Raw genomic sequence first — 17244 nt, forward strand, 5'->3', positions numbered from 1 at the left:
AAAATCTCTATTCCATCCACACACTACTCCTTTCCCCTGCCGAGTGAGTCACGCCTACCCCGAAAGGGAAATGGCTTAATGGTGTAATAATAATAATAATAAAGTAATCCTAAATAACTTGAAAGCTGGCAAAAAATGTTCTTTATTTTTATCAGTATACTTTTTCAGCAAAGATACAATATTTTCTGATGAAGCTTCATTGAAATTTAATGATTAATTAACGTGTGAGAGCATAAAATCCATTTTTAACCTGACAAAGTTTCGTTCTTTCATTATTTATACTTTTTACCTTCACAAAACATTTTTGTCGCATGTTTATACATTAGAAATTCAAAAATTATGTAAAATATGTAAAATATGTAAGGTATCTATAATATAAGCGTTTGTGATTTTTTTTAAAGAATACTTAATTAAATATATACGGTTTATTGAAAAAAAAAAACAATTTTCATTATTTTTTAAAACTGACACAGTTGAATGCTGTTGAATTTTTTTCTACCTACTGTAGGATGGTTTTCCCTATGTATAGTTCATTCAGCTAATTTCAACTCGTAGTCAACTTTCGTTCTGAATTAAAAAAAATTTTACTGCTCTTGCTAAATATACGTGTTCCTACTTTGAGTGAAAATTATTGCCTATAGCAGGAACATTTGAGAACTCGTATATAAACTTAATTGTAACATTAAACCAACTATATTGATTAGAAATTATATCTGTTTGTTATAAATTATTTGGTATACAACAACTCTATGCTTATTATTTTCATATAGAAAATACCATTTCTTTCTACAAGACTAGCCTAAGTATGTATAAATATTATGACAATTATTAAATAAATAATCAAATCAGTAAATAAATGATTTATGAAAAAATATTCTTGCCGAAAACATTTGTCTTTATTAAATTTTAGGAACTTAATAATTAAAGTACACCCAAGATATTACTTATAACAATAATATTTAATACTTTTTGAGCAATTATTCTGGACTGTAGTGGAAGATAATTCATATAAAAAAGACAGTTTGAGACATTTTTTATAGACATTGTTCGTAACATTTATGCAAATTGTTATTTAGAGCAAGAAATGTTACTCCAGCAATAAGACATGCCCACAACAAATATAAATGCGAGGAGCCAAATAAAAGAGCGAATAAAAAAAAACTAGTGAGCAGAAAATTTTAATCGATGTTTATTTTCACTATGCAGAACCAATACAACAATACTATATATACGTCGCTCTTTTGACCACGCACACTTATTTTTTGTATGTGCCTGTGTAATTGAACAAAAAATCTTTATATATATTTTAAAATAGAATGATCAAATTAATCAGATCGTTTGTATTTTTGCAAAAATCTGCTTGAACACTTTTTGAAATAATTGATATCTTTGTGGGAATCTTCTTAATCTATCCCAAATCTTTGCCAGATATTTGAAATCTTTGTAAAATCATCGAAATCTTTGGGAAGTTATTGAAATCTTTGTCAAATATTTGAAATATTTGGGAAACCTTTGTAAATCCAAAATCTTTACTGAAATGTTTAGATATTTTATAGATATTTAATAAGATTTTGTAAACTATTGAAATCTTTAAAAAATCATTGAACTATTTATAAAATCTTCTAAATCTATCTTAAATTTTTGCGAATCCTTTACAAATTTTGTGATATATTTGCGAAATAATTACAATCTTTGAGAAATCATTAGAAATCATAGCAAAATCCTTCTGAAAGCTTTGAAACTCTTCGATATGTTTTTTAAACTTTCTTGAAATTATTGAAATCTTTAGAAAATAATTTATGCCGTTATGAAATTTTTTAATCTATCTCAAATTTAGGAAATATATTGTAATATTTGTGAAATTATTGAACTCTTTGTAATATCTTTGAGAAATCATGTATGTCTTTGTAATATCTTTTAAGTCTATACCAAATCTGTAAGAAATATTTGAAACCTTTTATATCTTTAAGAAATTTTAAAAATCTTTTTGAAATACTTGGAAACTTTTACGGAGAAATATTTAAAATTTTAGAAATAGGTTTGAAATATTTTTTTAATATTTGGTAATATACGTGACATTATTGAAATCGTTTACAAAATTATTGAAACCTTGGTGCAATCTTTGTAATTTATCGTAAATTTAAAAAAAAATTGAAATCTTTGTGACACCTTTCAAATCCATCCGAAATATCAGCGAAATATTTTAAATCTTTGCAAAATCTGCTAAATATTTGAGAAATCATTGAAGTGTTTGTGAAATCTTTGTAAACATTTTCTGAAATCTTTAAAAATCTGCGAAATATTAAAAATATTTGATGATATTTGTGAAATTATTGAAATCTTTGTAAAATCTTTGGGAAAGAATTAAAGTCATCGTAAAGTCTTTACAAACTATTCGAAATCTTTGCGAAATATTTGAAAACTGTGAAATCTTTGAGACAATGATTAAAATCTTTGTGAAATCATGGAAGTCTATACAAATTTTTAAGTCCATCAAAAACCTTTGCGAAATATTTGAAACTATGAAATCTTTAAGAAAACATTGAAATTGTTTTGATGTCTTTGTCAAATGTTTTGCGAAATCCTTAGAAATCTGTGAAATATTAAAAATATTTTTGAAATATTTGGTCATATTTCTTGAATCATTGAAATCTTCGCGAAATAATTGAAGTCTTTGCAAAAACTTCAATCCTATCCGAAATCTTTGCGAAAAAATTGAAGTCTTTGTAAAAGCTTTAAGCCTATCCGAAATCTTTTGAAAATAATTGAAGCCTTTGTAAAAATTTAAGCCTATCTGAAATCTTTGCGAAATATTTAAAAACAGTGAAATTTTCAAGAAATCATTGCAATTATTGAAATCTTTGTGAAATCTTTGGCAATATGAATTTTATACCTTTATTTATTACTATTTATTATTCACTTTGTATTATACAATTTGTATTCAGTATAATATTATTATACAATATAGAAAGTGTGTCATTCAATATTATAAGTTTATTCTCCTGCCACCACCAAGAGAAAAAAGGCTCCGCCGCTTACATCTTAAAAGTTTCATTTTAACATAAAAATGTACACCGAATATCTTGAAAGGATATCAGATGTTCTGCGTTAATATCTATATGTTTTATAAGACTCTCTTATACATTAACCATATGCTGCCAAATATGGTACTTCGCACATATGAGATGAGTTCAGACATTTCTCAATTAATGATTTTAATTACTTTAGGTGGATAGTTTTAACAGGAATCTAGAACGAGTTAGGGCTTGAACTCGTTACAAATTTTCGAAACGGTTTTGAATAATTTATACTGTCAATTTAAATAATTTACGGACATTCGAATTTACCCCACATGTTCGAAGTTACTCCGTTTTACGGTATTTTTGAACATCAATTTTTCTCAGCGATTCTAGTTGCAAAATCAGCAACACTTAACAGTGGCATAAGCCATGTTTCCTTAGTTTATAATCTGTTGAAGGGTGGTGAAAAGAGCCCATTTCCAGTGAGCTGACGGTACTGACACTAAACTTTGTAAACTTATCCAGCGACAACACTGTGGGCAGCTCAAAGCCGTGGCTTTTAATTATTCAAAAGTGGGCAGGGACGGTTATGCAACAACGCTGCCAGTTTTAGGCTGAAGTAGTGTCTACGTAAATCTGCCTAACTACACTGTGATATCGCTGAAAAACGAGCTGCGTGATTTTCGAGTTGTGGCTAGGTACTTGGTTAAAATGATTCGTTTTATCGATGTGCTCTCGACCATGTAGCGCGCGCTTCGGTGGCGATTTAATTTCTCGTAAAAAGTACATCCGCCTCGCAGCGTAGCACGAAAACCCAAAACCCGATAAATTCCTTGTCATGATCCGATAAATTTTCCGCACTATACAACGTCGAATTTAAGAGCTACAAAAATATATTTCTAAAGAAAAGAGGTACGACAGTTTTGGTTGCGAGGAATCGTTGCCATTGCCTGAGAAAGGAGAAATGGAGCGGCTTTCGACTATAAGCTACCCTCCATTAATTTCAGGGACCTTTCTACTTAAAACCGGAAAACCCCGTCTTTCTCGATGGGAATAGACTGCCAAAAAAGAGTGATTACGGAAGGGTGATTTCTATTCTGGCTTATCATGCTTCAAATAAAACTCTATTTTCTAAACGATTACTCTTCGGCTTTAATTCCCCTTCGATTAGAACTGAATGGAAGGACTCATGGCTGAACATATAGTATTAACGACTAACAAATTAGCATAAATGGAATAACAAAGAAAGCTTGAATAATTCTCAAAAATAAATCAAACGAAATCATAGAAAACATGTACTTTCTTTGATCTAGTGTCGCAATCATCTTTATTGCGCATTCTCACCTACGAAGACAGATTCTCCCAGACTGTCTGGGAGTTCGTGCAGTCATGGCGTACTTTTTTCACTTTAGAAACTCATAAATATTGTTTTTAATCCAAATCAAAATATCCACCTTACGGAATAGCTAACAACGGCTTCGAAGCGTTCTGTGTAGTTTACTCAAAGTCTTAAAATCATTTTAATTTTAGATGACACTTTAATTTGTGAGAGCGTGTTTCACCAAAAATTGCTGAATAGGCTGCGAATTATGTTCAGCAGCCGTGGAACGAATTTTTGGGCCACGTGGCTTTTCCCCAAAGTCAATTTCCACTGAAGTAAGACCATTTATAAATCGTCCATCCCACTCTTCAATTTGAGTATCATAGACTTATCATCATACACTTTCCTAATCATAGCGATGGTTTCCAAACAGATGATGACAAAGTTTTCGACAAAATTTATTTTTAACTTTTTGTTCGATGCGCTCCGTCATCCTGAAATGAGATGCGTACATGGTTCAACGTTTACGCAACTGCATAGACTATTCAAATAAAGATTCGCAGTTTAATGCCACTTTGTGAGGAGCCTCATAAATGCCCTCTTTTAATAGCAAATACATGTTTTTGACAATGGAAGAAATAGGTTTTAAGTTAGATGACAAGATAAGAGACTTTCCGGATAAACCTCGTACAGCCGTGCCTGTTCATGGCCACCATTTGGTATGCTAAGCGTGCTCTGAAAGTATTAAATAACTGGTCAAGCTGAATCCCAATTTCTTTTCGGTAAAGAATGTGTAACACTTCCTGCAGCTTGAACTTTTACGAGCGAGGATGATTTATTTATTTCTTCCTTTGACTGCACAGGGCATGTAGCTGAAACGTAGCTCTCCCTCGTCTGAAATGAAATGTATTGCTCGAATTCTAGAAAAGGGGGGAGAAATATGCGTTACACGAGTGCAATTTATAACGCGTCGTAAGGAAACGGTCAAATGCTCCATTCCCTTCCCGCATTCGAAATTTTCATTTCCGTATTGGCATCTCAGACAGAAAACGTATAATTCTTTGCATCTATTCAAAGATTCGGAAAATCTTTCGATTTCTAGTAAGTGTAGTTTAGAATGTTCAAGTTGGTAAAGTTACGATTTCCTTCAGCTATTTTTCATTTACTTCTTGTTAGCTTTCAATTATACAGGCTTATTTCCAGCAACTTTTACACTCTTTTCCCTCTTTCCCTCTTTCCCCATTTTTTAAAAGAATTCCTCTTTTTCCCCTGGTTTGAAAAAGTTTCCCCTTTTTATCATTTTTACGTTTAAATGCGAATTGAATTAATAGTATGCAATAAAAAAACTTAATTATTTTTATTAATATTTAAAAATGTTAATAAAAAGTCTGCTATTATATTTATACTTTAGACTCCATCTCTTTTAGTTGAAAATTCTACTGAATCGTTGAAGATTAAAATATTTCTTGGAAATTTGTCTTTGTTTGTTAAAAATTATTTTTTACCGAAAATTGACCTATTATATATTTGAACAAAAATTGACCGTTTTTAGTTGAAAATTCAACTACATGGATAAACATTCTTGTATATTGTTATATTGTTAACAATTCAAATAAGCAGTTAAGAATTTCTGTTTTCCAAAATTTGCTATTTTTTTAATGGATGATTTTTTAATGACAATACAACTTTGTATATAAAAATTAACTTTTTCAAGTTTCCTCGAAATTTGTAATCAAGTACTTGAACTTTTACCAAAAAAGAATTAACTTTCAACCAAGGAGATTGATTTTCAACCTATAAACGACGAATTCTCAGTCATAAATAAATTTTTAACCAATCTTTTGATGAAATAATTAATTTTGAGTGAAAAAGTTAAGTTTCTAAATTAAAAACATTAATTAGTAACAAGACTTAGAACAGTAGACATTTAATTCAAAAACAACTTTTTAAGTAAAAGATCAGTCTTTAACCAAACATGGAGTAGTTAAATTTCAATTTAAATAAAATAATTCTCAATAATTTCGGACCTAAGAAGATGAATTTCCAAAAAAAAATGTAGTAGTTGATGTTTCGAGAAAAAAAAGAGATTAATTTTAAATAAAAAACTATTAAGTTTAAATGAAAAATACGAATTCTCTACAAAGCACTTTAGTCCGTAACTTAATCGGATTTATTATTAACAAAAAAGTTCTATTTAAAAAAAAAACATAAACTTGATTTTTTACTAAAGTGACATATTTTCAACAAAATGCATAATCTTAAACCAAATAGTTGAATTATAAACCACAAACTTTAATTTTCTACTAAAGAATACGAACTTTGACCTAAAAGTTGAATTCTTAGTCTAATTTTCAACAAAAAATAAAATAGTTCAAAATTGTTAAATTGTCTTATTTTTTTAAGAAAAAAAGACGAATTTTCTACAAAAAATTTACATTTTTATGTACGAAATATGAATTTTCAACAAAACAGTTTATTTTTAAACAAAAAGTTGGAGTACTAACCACAAATTGTACTTGTCTACCAAAAAATACGAATTCTCAAACAAATAGTTGAATCTATAGTCTACATTTTAACGATAAATAAAATAGTTAAATTTTTATTGATAAAAAAATAATTTTCAATTTATAAAGCTGAATTTTCCACGAGCAAATTTAATTTTTACCAAATAGGTGAATTTTTTGTCGAAAAGTTGAATTTTCGTAGGAAAAGACCATTTTTTTACGAAACAATTGAATTTTTTACTAAATATTTAAATTTTTTGTCGAGTTGGTAAATATTCAACTAAAAAAGACAAATTTTCCACAAAAAAGTTAAATTTCGAAGATATGAACGAACGGCAAAATATGAACGGAAAAAGGAACGAATTTCCGATAAAACAGTTGAATTTTTTAGCCGAATATATAAATTTTTAACGAAGAAAAAGTTGACTTTTCTAATAAATAGTTCAATTCTTTAGCAAATTTTTGGTATTTGGATATAACTAAAAGATCCACCATCTTGTTGATGAGGTGAAATACGTCTTCCACTTTTTGAGGGACAATTTTCCAACGATTCGAGTTCGAAATAATGCCGAGACGTGAGGGTCGTACCAAAAAAGGTGTCTCCGGCCTCAAGTGAGAGTCCTATACATTTTCTTTCTCTCTCCTTCAATTCATTCTCATCTCTTTTTCTTTTTCTTTTTTTCTTCGCTATCACGCTTTTCTTCTTTCCGCTTCGATTTAGATCCTTACAAATTGTCGTTTGCAATCTCATATCCGCCAAGCAGTTATCGCGCTCCTCGGAGCTTGAAACCTTCTTTTTTCTTTTGAAAGAGAGAGAAAGCTTTAGACTTAAGAGTATTTTTCTGGAACCTCAATAAAAAGATGTGTAGTTTTTTAAGGTTTATTGAGTGCAACTATGATTTTTTTTTATTTTTTCACCCTCTGGTGACAACTTGTGACATTTCGGTGCTTTCAAAAAACTTCCCGTCTTTCTCGTTTTTTCACTTAAATTGGGACTGAATCAATAGAACTCAGTAAAAGAATCCGGCTATTTTCAGTTGAAAGTTCATTTTTTCTCGTTGAAAAGCCTACCATTATATTTTTTGTTCATGATTGATCTCTTTTGATGCAAATTCGATTATTTGGATACAAATTTAACTATAGTATTAAAAATACAACTATTTTTTCAAAAAGTCTTTTTTTTTAGTACAAAATTTAATCTTTTTTTAGTTTAAAATGCAATTATATACTTAAAAATCCATACTTTTTAGCTGAAAATTTAACTTTTTGAGCAACGGTTGAAATAGCTTATTAAAAATTAATTTCTGTTCTTGATTTATCTCTTTTGTGTAAAATATTACTATTTAGTTCAAAATTCACATTATTTCTGTTAAAAAATTAATCTTTTTGACTGATTTAACTATTCTATTTTTAGTTTAACACTTATACCCCTATTAGTTCGAAATTTAACTAATTTGACTGAAAATGCATATTTTTCAACTAAAAATGTAAGTGCTTAGGTTAAAATTTATGTATTTTGTTGAATATTCATGTTGCTGGATAGGAAACAACTTCTTAATTGAAAAATCCATCCTTTTTGGTTATAAATGCAGCTGCTAGGTTAGAAAAATTAACTTTCATATGTTTTGTCGAGAATTTACCTTCTTCTGTTTAAAAATCAACTACCGTATTCAGCATTGAACTATTATGTTAAAAAAAAGAAATTTCTTTTACATTCCACCATTTGGTCGTACATTACATATTTATTGCAAGTTCAGCTGTTTTGTAGCAAATTCCTCTTTTTTCTTGAAAATTCAATAATTTAGGAGAAAAATAAAAAGTTTGGTTAAAAGTTAAATTTTTTAAATTTATATTTTTTGTTGAAAATTATACTACTTTGATAGAAAATTAATTTTTGTGCTTGAAGACTCATCTCCTTGATTGAAAATTAAGTTTTAACTGAAAATTGTACAATTTAATTCTTGGTTAAAAGTCTGCCTCTTTTACTTTAAAATTTCTTTATTTAGTTGAAAATTTAGGATCTTACTTTAAAATTCAAGCACCAAAATACTGCTATTTTACTATTTATACTATTTTCTTGGAAATTCGTCTTTTTTGGTCGATTCAACTGTTTTTTATTAACATTTGAAATTTTCTTATGTTCACATAAAAGCTATCTTATATATCTCATACATCTTGTAATGCAAGCACTAAAGGCGGTGCTTGCATTCCTAGGATTAAAATATTTTATTTCAACTCTAGGGTACACATATAGGTAGGTAGAAAGGTAGGGTCTACAGGTACCTGAATTTAAATTTGCAATAGATTTGCTATAAAAAATAATATGCATTACTAAAAATGTAACAGAACGATCGCAACTCGTGTGAATGCAACCCTCGCTTCATACAGATAGCAAACTTCACACTCGTTGCAATTTTGTTGAAAATTAAACTTTTCGGTTAAAAATTCAAATACTTATATAGAAACTTTACAACTTTTTGAAAATTCCTTTTCTGTGGTTGACAATTCAAATAATTGTTAAAAATCCCTCTTATTGAGTTGAATTCTACTGGTTAAGAATTACTTCTTTTTAATTATTATTCTGAACTGAAAATTTAACGATTCCATTTTTAGTAGAAAATTGATTTTTTATGGCTGAAAATGCAATTATTTCGTAGAAAATCCAGTGAAACCCTGCAATCGCCCTCCCTTCTATAGCCCTTCCGAGAATTGACGCCGCGCTGCAGGTAGATATAAGAGGGGCTGCGCGGGGTCTGCGGTTGTCACTCACGCAAGCACTCAGGCTTGAACAATTAGTTCCCACCCACCGTCAACCAAAAACTCAGCGCTATAGAAGAGTTTCACTGTATTTTATTAACAGTTTGACCATTTGGGTAAAAAATTAATCTTGTTTGTTTGATTAATCTCTTTGGTTGAGGGTTCAACTAATTTGTGAACAATTCGTCTATTTTCATTGAACTCAAATGGTGTATAATTCATTTCTTAAGGTAGTTTTTTTTTAACTGCAAATGTAACTATTCTATATGTTCGGTGGAAAACTTATCTATTCTACTTCGAAATTCAACTATTTAGTTGAAATGTGTAATAAAACCATTTTTGCTAAAAAGAAAATTGGCAAGAATAGCCGGTAGAAGGAATTGAACTCAGACTCTCCAGTCACAAATTCGGACTCCTGCCGCCTGATTCAACTGGGAGTTGAAAGATTCTCTCATCATATAACACTAACATGGATTTTTCATATGCTATTTTCTCGAGAATGGCTGAAAAGTGCATCTTATCACTATAATATATTACAAGTCTTGTAATGAACTGTTACTAGAAGGAGTATGAATCCAAACCAAATTCCGAAGTGTTAAGGCTCTCCTTGTGAGTTAAATCCTTTGACTTGACATTTCTACAATCTGATCCCATCTCTAGGAGTTTAAGAATTGTCACTGTTCAGACACCAGCTGTTCCTTATAGGAACTTTAAAGAGTCAACGTCCTTAAACCCCTAAGAACTTGACACCAGAGACTGCTTATCGAGCACTTGAAGAAGACCGAGGGGAACTAACATTTTTTTAAGCTTGATAAGTGTTTATCTTCCTCTTTCCTTGGATTTTCATATATTTTTTATGTATGATACAAAAAATCTTTAAATTTAGAGATAGGTGTCAAAAGCGGGGTAATGTCATGTAGGAGAAGGTCACAAAGGTTTTTGTAACAAGTAACACTTCTCTAACCAAAAAATACAATTCTTATCCATGTCTATAAATTATAGAACAATATTATCGGAAAAAAATTAGTAAATGCATTTTTAATCAAATAGTTGAATTTTTAAGCGAAAACGAAAAATTTAATAGAAAAAATGTGAATTTTTAACTCGAGCAGTTAAATTTTTGACAAATAAGTTCATTTCCAGCCAAGAGGGCTGAACTTGCAACTAAGAAAAATGACTTTTCTATCATAAAAGAATTATTTTAAATCCAAAAGGAAGAATTTTCAAGAAAATAGTTAAATATTCGATTCAAAAAGATAATTTTAACAAAATAGTTGAACTTTTTACCAAATAGTTGAATTTTCAACACCCAATATTAAATAATTTGATGAAAACGAAAGTGTCAATTTTTTCAGACAAAGAATAGAAACCGTCAAAGTGGAAAGCCACTCTTTGTAAGGGTTGAAAAGCCATATGCCTTTCATTGGAAATTTTCAACGCTTTCTCTCGTATTTTAATTTCTCAACATATATTATGAGGCATAATATAATTTTTACTTCGCTTTCAACCCGATAAACGATTTTTTCTGTATTTAAAGAGGCGCAACTATTGTGCCAGTGATTAGTCTTTTAAAAACTCTAAAAGAACAAACCTAAATAAAAAAATTGTAAGAAAACCAATACAGGCCTATAATGGAATTCCTATAATGAATTTCCTACTCGATATCCTATGATTTTTTCGCGATTGTAAGAAATTCATTATATCCAATAATTATACAGAAAACTACTGAAATCTCTGAAACCTTTTTAAATTCCTTTGAAGCTTCGAAATTTGTAAAAAAATCTCCAAAAATCTTTGAATTACTAAAATGTGCTAACAAATACCTTAAATCCATATCCCTTAAATCCATATCCCTTAAATTCGTTAAAATACATAGAAATCGCTTGATATGTTTTCCCCCTAAAGTTCTCTAGAAGTTGGTGAAAATCTCTTAAAATCTATTGAAATATTTGGAAATCATAAAAATCCATCAAGATAAGTAGAAATAAGTTAAAATCCTTTCATTATAAATTAAACGCAACTCATCTGCCAAGTTTCTCTAAAACCCCGTTAAAATCGCTAACAATCTTTTAAATCCTTGAGCATTCAATAAAATCCTTCTAAATCTTCTGAAATGTTTTGAAATATTTTTAAATATTGAGAATCTATAGGAATTTCTTGGAATTTTATTCAATTCATTTTGGAAAACTCTTAAGACATAGCCCCTAAACTGGATGTTAAAATCTTTCAAAATCCTAAAAGATTTGTTCAAATCCCTATTTTTTTTAAATCTCTTGAAATTCTTTGAAATATGCCTTCAAATATCCTAAAATCTTTAATAATCCTGTAAAATTCTAGGATAACTATTAAGCTAAAAGAATTCACCAAAAATTTATGTAATGCATTCTACTTTTGAAAAAAAATACACTGCCCAACAAAAAAAAGTTTCGATGGACCAAACTGGTCTCTTCTTACGTATTTTGGGTCGATAAATCCTTATCCGAAGCCGGAATTTCGAAGCTGGTTCTTGTTTTCTTCCTAACTTCAAAAACTAAATTAAGAATTCTGACTTTGAATTCAGATTCATCAACCCAAAGCATGTAAAAATGTACTATTCTGGTTTGTTGAAACTCCTACTTTTATTTATTTGTGATGTTGCGTTATTGATTATTATTATAATTGTCCTCCTAGAATAATACAGCTATAAAAAATCAGTAAAGTGGGACGATGGTCGTGGGGGCTAAAGCGTAGGATTTGGACCCACTCCTTCGGCTTGCGGGTTTGATGAGTCTCGGTGGCCCGTGCGGTGAACGCTAGCCTAGCAAGGGAGTTGTTCATCTCCGGAGAGTCGTGGGACCCGTACCTCTAGAGAAAAAGGTTTTCTCTAAGTACTTAAGTCTGTTGCTCTTGGTGGTTCGGAACCCACCTTAAACTGTAGGTCCCCCTTCCACCACCAAGTAAGTGTGTGGAGGGTGTGTAAAGGAATAGAGAAGGTGTAAGAAAAATGTAAAACCTTAGGGGACACATTAGAAGCTTCCATTCCATAAAAAATCAGTATACGATGTAAAGTGTATAAAATTTTATTGTCCTTGATTAAATTATACTTTTCTGATTGGTACCAATTTTTTCATTGTTGGAAAGGTTTCTAAAACACCCATAATTATTCTCTCAAAGCTATAGAGCAATAAGAAAATTTCTGTACATTTTTCCCGTCTCTTTCTAAAAAAAAATCCGTTGATTGAACTGAGGCATTGGTAAAGTGTAGTCCTACTAGATAATAGTTTACTAGACAAATTTCTACCACTAGGAAAAATATTTACTTAGCAAGACGGGGTGAAATTTAGTACTTTATGCCCATATACTACCAGTTTTGACTGTCTTTAACTCTTTTAATGAAAATGAAAGTGACACATATTTTTTCTAAAAAAGACATTGAAATAGGACTACATTTTTCAAAAGTTTTAGTCCAATCAGAAAAATTTTATTTTTTAGTTGGAACATTTAAAAAATAATACCCAAAAACAAAATGTACCAAAAGCAATCATAAATCAATTCTAAGCTTTAGAATCCTTTTCATCAATAAAAAATCGTTGTCAATAATAAAAATATAATTTAATCAAGTAAAATCATGATTACCTCCATCACATCATCCTTAAGCCACCCGGAGCAAGGATGAAGAAGGATTTTATGGCCAATTAATCTTTTATTTTAACACCTGATACATCATTAGGAATCAATTTCAGTTTATGGTTTTTGCCATCTAAGATGTCTTTTTTTAAGAGTTTTCTTCTGACCAACAATTTACAAAAAAGTTATTTATATCATTCTCGTAACACTTTCAAAGCTTTAATACAATGACTTGCACTTTTAATCCCAAAGATTATGAGGACTTACCTATAAGGACAAAATATGTTTGTTATTTTATATAATTGAAGAGGCCCTTTGTCGAAGGGCGAAACGTTTGGAAATTCTTAATTCCTAATGAATACAAAAATTGTTGACCTTCATACTAACAGATAACAAAGTTTTCTAGATTAATTCTTACCTGGTCAACATAAAACAACATCAACTAATATAATTTAAAATTTCCAAGTGAAGATATTTAAAGGTCTATCAGCTTACATCAAGAATAAGATTCAAAGATTAGGTCCTGGAATTTTTCGTTTTTTCACAATTTTCCGGAATCGCAGTACTAAACGAATTCAAAATACAAAATCTGAGAAATTCTCTGCGTTCACGACTCTTGTGGCCGTTAGTGGAAATCGCAGCCTGAAACTTGAAATTTGAGGCTTGAACGTTTTTAGTTTTGATATCACTCTAACCGTGTAGATAATTGCTGACGGTAGTGAACTTACAGTCACTTTACTTCTTTAGTTTGAAAAAATAAAAATGACTTCTGAGTCACTTTGCGTATATTTTACGTGAATTAATTAAATTTATTGCTTGTATTTCGTTGAGCTATTGAACATTCAGTTGAAACAAATATAGATGGTTATCATATTATTAGATGAGTTAGAAGTTCCTATATGAAAGTTAAATCTGGATTATTTCTGAACTGATACATTGGATAATGCGCGTATATCCGAGGAAAAGCGGACGATGAAAATCGAGAGAATGCTATATCCATGCACAATGCCCACATGTCATAGATAGACCTTCTATATACATACGTTGGCTCTACCTGCAGCAATAGAAATTATGCAAAGCATTGCTGTGCTGTGAGACGAGAGAAAGGGGCTAGAGACGTCGGGGGAGTCCAGAGATAAAATGAGAAAGAAAGTAAGAGAGAGAGAGAAAGAGAGAGAAAGACAAATTACAAAATAGGGGTGGAAGGAAAGTATACGTAGCGCAAAGTAAAAAGGGTAAACAGATAAAAGAGGTAGAAAAAAACTAGAAAGGAAAAACATTCCGACGATAAAAGAATACTATATAATAGCCAAGAAAATGCTCATAATGCTAAACAAATTGTGAAACTTAAAGCATTTGTTTCATAAATTGCAGAATTTAAAATACCGGAGTAATAAAGGGAACGAAGAGTGATCCCGAGTAGAGCATAAAGACCGAAAATGAATGAAGTATCTTTAAAATTATAGTAGGAATTATAATTTCCCTGGTGAGAAGTTTCTAAAGTTTTGGTCAACGTGAAAACTAAAAAATTCAGAACTAAAATAAAAAGTGTTTGTACTCTCTTACCCCAGAGAAGACAGTTATTCATTGCTGAGGTAACTGAAACTTACCTGAAACAAAGAAAATTATTAGGTTAAATATGTATATTATATTATTGGCTGCTAGGAAATATGGGCAAGTTGTAATTATTATTGTATTTCAAATTAGCAGTATACTAATATAAAAACAACTTATGATTTCAATTTTCATTTGTGCAGTTTAATCAACTAAGAAGTACCTCATTTGAGAGACATTTTTTAATTTTTCATGCAACATTATTTTACAGATTAATTTAAAAGGGGAATTGGAAAATTGGAAAAATACCTCCAAAATATTCAGTTCTTACTGCTTTTCTGGCATTCACAATTGCCAAAAATTGCAATTATATTGTTATACAGTTGAATAGTTGAATTTTAAATATATTTAAGTATGAAATTAATAGTTTAGAATGTACGCATCATTTTAAAATCCTTGGAGTTCTCGAAATTCCCCAAAACATATGAATTCCTTAAACTCTTATAATTTCCTAAATATGTGGAATTTTTTGTATTGCAGTGACCTTAAAATTATAAAAATAATTCCGAAGAATTAAAGGAATTCATGAATTTCCAAGATTTCAGAATATTTCGGGAATTCAGAGGAATTCAGGGTTTAAAGAACTTCATAATATTGATAGAATTCGAGAAATTTCGAGAATTTTAGGCATTTCTTAATTTTTTACATATTATAAATTCAGGAAATTCAAGGAAATCAAGGTATTTATGAAATTCAGAGAATTTCAGAAATTTTATGGATTTAAAGAGCATTTAGGAAGTTCAAGAAATTAAGGGAATTCAGAGATTTTCAGAAATTTAGAGACCCCATGAAATTCGGAGAATTCATAATAATCTAGGAATTTGAATAATTCGGAATGTTTAAGAAGTTCAGGTAATTCAAATGTTGAAGGAATTGTGAGAATTCGGCATATGAAAGAATTTTAAGAAACTCTAAGAATTTCACTGATTTTAGAGCATTTAGGGAATTCTAGGAAGTTGGAAAATTATAGGAATGCAGTGAGATATAGGAATTAAGAGAATTCTAAGAGTACAGTGAATTCTAGAAAATTAGAGAATTCTAGAAATTCTAGGAATTCACATAATTATAGGAATTAAGGGAATTATAGGAAAAGTAAGAGAATTATAGGAATTTCAGGCATTCTGAATATTTAAGAAATTTAAGGATTTCAGATAAGTCGAGGAGTTTTGCGAATTCTGATTATTCAAGGATAAATAAATGTGAACAATTTTCGTATTTTTACTGAAACTAATATTATAATTCAAAAGGCCTGAAGGTCTATTTTGATGCCAAGTATTTAAAGTCATATAAAAATTAAAAACTTATTAACTGAAAAAGAAAGAAAAAAACTGAAAAGAAAAGGTAAGCAAGACGCCAAATATATTTATATGAAAAATATTAGTTTCGAATTATCAATTTAATTTAACCTTTTGCGGCATACATTTTTCTATCAAAATAATTTTACGGATATATGCACCTTAAGATACTTTCGGGATCACTGACCACGAATCAGAAGTCAGATTTCCAAAATTCTAAATGGCGAACCCAAAATGGCGGTCAAATTTTTAAAAAGTTGTTGGATTTTCATAAAACTTCTTACTCGGGGGCTTCTGACGTCGCTGATTACGAATCCAGAGACCGATCTGAAAAATTCAAAATGGCGGATCCAATATGGCAGATTGTTTTTAAAATGTGTCCACCATTTTGTATTCGCCATATTAAAGTTCGAAAATTTAACTTTAGATTCATTATCAGAGACCCCAAAAACCCCCAGATTCCATCCCAATGAAAATCCATTATTTTGTTGAAAACTCGTCTGCCATGTTGGATACGCCATTTACAAATCTGGTTCCAGATTCATAAACAGCGACCCCAAAAAACTCTAGAGTTACCAGTTTTATTCTGATTCATTCAATACGTCGTTCAAAAATGAATACTCTCTTAAAAAAGAGCCACAATGGGTTAATTATTGTACAATAACACTTTTTTAAATTAATGCCAAAGAATTCCGTACATTATCAATTAAACATTATCATTTTCTTAACACCAAAATACTTCTAAACTTTAAATGATAAAACAAACCAATTTAAACAAAAACAGAAATAAATAAATAAAAGGAACCAAATTCATGCCAGGAACGGAATGTATTAGTTGCAAACGCATGTAAATTATTATTAATATTTAATATTTTTAATAAACTATAAATCAGACTATATACTTCTGCATCTCAAATTGAAACGTAGAACAAGTGTGAAATTCGACAGAAATGAAACTCGTGTACAATCATTATGCTGACACATGTTCACGAGCATATAGTAGAAACAGTAAAGGCCCTAGTAGGTGTGTTCAAGCCTGAATGCTTCGGTATCAAATTCAGTCGATTCGTGTATTCGAGAATAATGTATGGCCATCTGCAAACCCTATTTTCAGACAACAGACACAC

This window comes from Belonocnema kinseyi, chromosome 2 (assembly GCF_010883055.1).
Source record: "Belonocnema kinseyi isolate 2016_QV_RU_SX_M_011 chromosome 2, B_treatae_v1, whole genome shotgun sequence".
Taxonomy (NCBI): domain Eukaryota; kingdom Metazoa; phylum Arthropoda; class Insecta; order Hymenoptera; family Cynipidae; genus Belonocnema; species Belonocnema kinseyi.